General features: G+C 41.2%; 1 non-coding gene across 1 annotated transcript; it reads left to right on the forward strand.

Moving 5' to 3' along the window:
- Nucleotides 1-5605: 5605 nt before the first annotated feature.
- Nucleotides 5606-5712, forward strand: LOC130497929 (small nucleolar RNA R71). Its single transcript, XR_008936974.1, has one exon. It is a non-coding gene; the product is annotated as a small nucleolar RNA R71 (small nucleolar RNA).
- The last annotated feature ends 476 nt before the right edge of the window (nucleotides 5713-6188 follow it).

The following is a 6188-nucleotide window of genomic DNA, read 5'->3' on the forward strand; positions in this document are numbered from 1 at the left end:
ACTAATATAAATTCGTCCAAATTTCACTCTTATTAGTATTTCTATTATTCTTATAAGAAAAGCATGGACATTCAACTTACGGTTCGTATAGCTTCATGTTTTCTTTGAGCCATCACCATGAATACGCTAATTCCATTTTCATATTCTTGTGTAATTAAAAAATATCTCTGAATCCGTTGAAGGTTTATCCATCCACGAAGAAAAATAATCAGGAGGAGCCATATTTTTTTGTATTTTGTTATGAAGGAAGGGATGTGGTATTAATAGATTAATGTGGTAGATATTGTAAACGGATTTCTGAAAAAAATGACAAATTCATCGGGAATTCTTCATAAATTTGTAATATTAAAACGGTTATAAAACAATCATAAAATTCGTCGGGAATATTTAATTAACTTTGCTACAAGGTTATATAGTATAAAATATTGACTAAAACATTATGAAATTAACTTACTGATGTTAGGAGTTTTGAGGCTCCTAGGTCAAATGATAGTATAGTGGTAGTAAGTTGTCGAATCAGTTCTGAAGGATTCAAATGCAGAGAGAATGCAAGTATTTGCCTAATCTAAGTGCAGCCAGTGATTTGATGATTTCTAAACTAATGATTAAAGCTAATGCAAAGCAATAAAAATGATACTTTTAAGCTATTGGAAAGGAGAACTCATGGGTATAGGGATTTCAGACCTTGGGTGATCAGGTTTCGAACTAAGGATGACAAATGAATCAATCAAACTATTAACCTTAAGCCTAGACACAATTCTAAGCAAGCTCTATGTCTAGATGAATGCTCATTTGCTAACATGTCTCAAACATCAAATGTCTTTGGTTGAATAACATGCAAGCAATCATTACTAACAAGTCTATTAGCTATCTTAGCATCTTTAACAACAAATCTCTTTGGCAAAGTACACTAAAAGCCTAGGAGAGTTGACTCAGGCATTTCATCAAACACCTTTTGGGTGGGAAATGCCTAGAGATCACCCTTTGAGTGGCCTACTCAAATGATGCATTAAGATCACTCTACTAGCAAGGAACAAGTATGATCTACACCTAAAACATCCTAGAACTAACCTAATCACCCTTAATCACCTTAACCCATGAATCCAAAAGGTGATTACTCACTAATCTCCATGATTCCTCTTAAACCCATGGTGGATTTCAGATGAATCATATAGAGAACTAGAAAAGAAAATCACAAGAACACAAGAACAATCAAATCAAAAGAGAACTTTCTTGAGAGAGTTTTGTGTATTCCATAGATAAAAGATAATCTGCCAAAAGGTGGCTACCACCTCCTTAAACATTAGGTTTTTCAGAGTAAAAACGTGCATAAGAAATTGCAAAAAGGTCCTTGAAAAATCATAAAATCGTGTAGCAAAAGGGGCTGGAGCGACCTTGGGGGGTCGCTCTGAGAGGTCGCTCCAGCCTCCATTTTTGTGTCTCCGGGCGATGAAAACGCGAGCTACTTAGGTGGGTCGCTCTGGTTGGTCGCTCTGGTTGGGAGCGACCTTGGGGGTCGCTCCGGAAGGTCACTCTGCGGTTCTCGACCAGGATGGATATGCCTCTAGTAAATTGATCGTAACTTCTCCATTACATCTCCAAATGACTTGAAACCACTTCCATTAGAAAGCTAACTCAATTTTCTGTGTCTTCACAAAATCTTAGCAACAGAAGATTTCTCTAAGGCCTCCATCCATGCTCATATTTCACCCCTTTTTGATCATAATGCTTCCAAATGTCTCCAAGAACTCCATGTGGTGTTCCAATACCTGATAGAGACATATGTATGCCAAATGCAACCTAAACATGTCTAAATCCTAATCTATATGATGCAAATGCTTATAAATGAATGGTTAAAACAATGCAAATATGCAAGATATCAACTCCCCCACACTAGTCCTTTACTTGTCCACAAGTAAACTTTCAAGAACCAAGGAGAAGAGGTTTGAAGGTGGGGACTCATAATCAAAAGAAACTCTTCTTAGTTCTCAACTTAAAAACCTTGCATAATCATACCAAATAGCAAGAGCAAGGATTTTATCCATCTCTAACTTCTCTAGGCCTATCTCAGCTCTTTTGGTCTCTACACTCATTAATCATGCATCTACAAACCACAAATCCACCATCTCTCTAACATTCAGGAAGCAAACTCCATAGACATCTCACAAATGGTCAACTGGTCCAAATCATTTGGTTTGGTAAGACAAAGACTTTAATACAAGTGAAATCAGAGGTTCAAAATGATCTTTTAAGGTGGTTTACTCTCAAAACTAAGTAGCTTTGACATTACACATAATATATCTAAGAAAGGGATCAACTCATGCATACAATGCTCAATCTCCATTGTTCTACCCTTTCCCAAACATACAAGATATTCAATTATTCCTCAATGTCAAACCCAACTTACATCTCTCACCAAAAGATCCAAAGAACATTCTTCACATTAGACTCTTTCTTTTTGAAATCAATAAGGGATTTTCACAATTTTAAAACAAATCTGAGCTCCTAACAACTTTGCTAGCCCCCTTTTTATTCTCTTTTTTTTTTCTCTTTTTTTTCTTTTCTCTTTTTTTTTTCTTTTTTTTTTATATTTGGGGGCCAAGACTTTTCACAATAAGAGCTAGATACTTCTCCATTTATCCCATAAAGACTAATCATTTAAGCACAAATAGTCAAACCTTTCATATTCCCAAATCACAATCACAACACTCACCCCCTTTCCTATAGCTAGACAATAGAGTGACTAATCTAGCAAGAATGGAGACTAAGCATTGTCGTTCCCAATACTCTCAACATTATGCACATGTAAAGCTTTCCAAAGAGGCCTCACTCAACAAATAATGATGGTTTAAAAAGGAGGTATGGGTTTTGGGAGTGGAGTACCACTTGAGTTTGTCAAGAAGATTGGTAAAAAGGATGGGACAACTCAAGTGTGTATATCCATGACTTAGTACACAAGGGACCATATGCAAGAGACATTAAAACAGGAGCTTGCTTCATAGAGAGAGTATCAACAGTCAAATGAGTTTCAAGAGGAGCATTCAAGGCGCGAAGTTTACAAGCTTTCCAAAGGGTGCTCAAGCTACTTGTCATGATTACAAAGGTCAACAAATTCAGTACTTAGCATGAGCTCTTTACAAGGTTGAAATCCCCCTAATGCATGAATGCAACCTATATGCTTCTAGACTCAATCCTAAAAATGCAAATGATGCAACTAAATGATTCTTTTTGTGTTTTTCAAATTTTTTTATTTTTTTGGATTTTTTCTATGCAAATAAGAATGTAATATGCAATGCATGAGACTCAAAATCATGAAAACAAACATGATCAAATACTTGGTACCTCCCCCACACTTAAATCACACAGTCTCTGTGTGAGTGAGGTACCCAATGGAAATGTAAAATGCAAAGAAAAACTGGGAGAAAGGAGATTTCCAGTTACCTGAGACGGGAGCGAGGTGGAAGGGTCGCCGCGGGAAAGTCGCTCCCAGCTGGAGCGACCTCATGACATCGCTGCGGAGACCTCGCTCCACGGTCAGTTTCGCTCCGGAGGACACGAGCGACTTCTAGGGGTCGCTGTGTGCAAGTCGCTCCCAGCTGGAGCGACTTATCTTCCTCGCTCCATGACCTCGCCCTGATGTCCGATTTTCTGCTCGACACCTGCACACAACTTAATTTTCCCATTGTTTTATGCAGTATGATGAAAATGTAAATACTAGTGCAATATATACAAAGATACTCATGGGACTTCCTCCCAAGTGAGCTTGTTTTAAGTCTCTAGCTTGACTTTGCCTCCTTTGGATCAGGCTGGGGGTGCAGAAAATGGAGTTGACACCCCATCTTCCTCAGGTGGTAGCTCATCAAATTGATCATCAGGAGGAGGGCCCATTTCTTCAATGATGAAGGCTTGTCCAAACACAGTGGGGTTCCTCATTTTCTCCTTGATATCAAAGTGGAGGATGTTCTCCTTGCCCAAATGGAGGTCAATCTTGCCTTCCTTCACATTCACAATAGCTCCTGCAGTAGCTAAGAATGGCCTTCCAAGAATCAATGGGTCTTGAGCCTCCTCACCCATCTCAAGCACCACAAAATCTGTAGGTATCTCATACCTTCCAATCTTCACAGGGAGGTTCTCTAAGATGCCAACAGGGTACTTCACTGAACGATCAGCCAACACCAGGGAGAGTCTACACTTCTTGTACTGAGTGAATCCAAGCTTCTTTGCCACAGACAAAGGCATCAAGCTGACACTAGCTCCCAAATCGCAGAGACATTTCTCAAATACCATAGGTCCAAGAGCACAAGGGAGTGTGAAGCATCCTGGATCTTCTAGCTTCTCTGGAGTATCTAGCCTCTGAATGATGGCATTGCACTCATGACTCAGAACCATCATGCCCTCCATCTCCTTCTTCTTAGCAGCTACAACATCTTTCAGGAGTTTGCTGTATTGAGGAATCAGCATGAAAGCATCAATGATGGGCATTGTAACCTGAGCTTCACTCATCTGCTTCTCAAACAAAGCCTTGTACTTCTGTAGCAGCTGCTTCTTGAATCTACCAGGGAATGGAAGCTTTGGTTCATAGGGAGGGGGGACAGGAGAGCTCTCACTTGCTGGAGCAGCAGATTCACCATCTTTTGTTGTTTTCTTCTCTTCTCCAACCTTTCCTTTACCCTTGGCTTTCACAATCTTCTCCAAGATCTCAGCATCTGTCTTCTCATCAACAATGACCACTTCATCATCTAGGTTGATGGCCACCTCCTCACCTTGTTTCTCAGCATCCTTGGTGAGGGTTACAGGAGTCAACTGCTTACCACTCCTAAGTGTGACAGCTTTTGCTTCCTTGGGGTTTTGATCTGACTTTCCAGGTAGAGATCCTTGCTGGCGGTTCTGGTGGGTACTCATGGAAGCAAACTGATTCTCCAAATTCTTGACAGAAGAAGCAAGGTGGGAGAATTTGTTGTTGAGCTCATTGTAGCTCCCATCAATCTTGGAGTGAAGGTTCTTCAGCTCATAGCCCACATGCTTCTCACTTCTAGTTTGAGACTCCAAGATCTGTTTCAGTAAGGCATCAGTGCTGCTCTGTTGAGGGGCAGAGGAGCTAGGAGAGGAGTTTTGCTGAGGCTGATAGTTGCTCTGCTGCTTGTTTCGAGGCTGATAACCACTCTGCTGGTTGTTTGAATATGGCTTCTGTTGGTAGTTGTTGTACTGAAAGTTGGGTTCCTTCTTGTACCAGCTACCATTACTGTTGATGAAGCACAATTCTTCTTGCCCTTCCAAACCCTCAACTTCAGTGACAGTAGGAGGTATCTCCTGGCTTGGGTTGCCAACAAAGTTCACCTGTGCTTGTGTGGCCTTATCAGCAATGAGTTTGTCAATCTTCTCCTGAAGAGCCTTTATCTCATTCCTTGTTTGATTGTCATCACCTCTGCTGCTTCTGTCATGGTCTCCACTGTGGACTGCATCACTCTTAACCATGTTGTCAACCAGAGCCTCTGCCTCTTCCTCAGTTCTCCCCAAAAAGAACCCATTGCTAGCTGTATCTAGTCTGGCTCTGTACTTAGGAAGAGCACCTCTGTAGAATGTGCTCAGCAAGCTCTCCTTAGAGAATCCATGGTGTGGGCACTGAGCTTGGTAACCATTGAATCTCTCCCAAGCTTCACTGAATCCTTCCAAGTTCTTCTGTTGGAAGCTGGAGATCTCATTCCTCAACTTAGCAGTTCTTGAGGTAGAGAAGAACTTCTCCAAGAATGCCCTTTTGCAGTCTTCCCAAGTGGTGATGGAGTCACTTGGTAGAGACTTCTCCCATTGACGTGCCTTATCCCCCAAGGAGAAAGGGAATAACTTGAGCTTTAAGACATCCTCTGACACACCATTAGTCTTTGACATACCACAGTAGCTGTCAAACTTATCCAAGTGATCAAATGGGTCCTCCACAGCCAGACCATGATACTTGTTGTTCTCTATGCAGTTGAGCAGCCCTGACTTGATCTCAAAGTTGTTAGCAGCCACAGCTGGTGTTCGGATTCCAAGTCTAGGACCATGGATGTTGGGACGGTCATAAGTGCCAATGGGGCGAGCTGGTCGCTGTTGGGGCCCTTGTGGAACATTGTTTACCCCATTGGGGTTCAGAGGATTTTGTTGTTCTTCCATTGCAGCTTCCAGTGGCTGCAGTTGAGCTCGTTGCTCTT

This window comes from Raphanus sativus, chromosome 1 (assembly GCF_000801105.2).
Source record: "Raphanus sativus cultivar WK10039 chromosome 1, ASM80110v3, whole genome shotgun sequence".
Taxonomy (NCBI): Eukaryota; Viridiplantae; Streptophyta; class Magnoliopsida; order Brassicales; family Brassicaceae; genus Raphanus; species Raphanus sativus.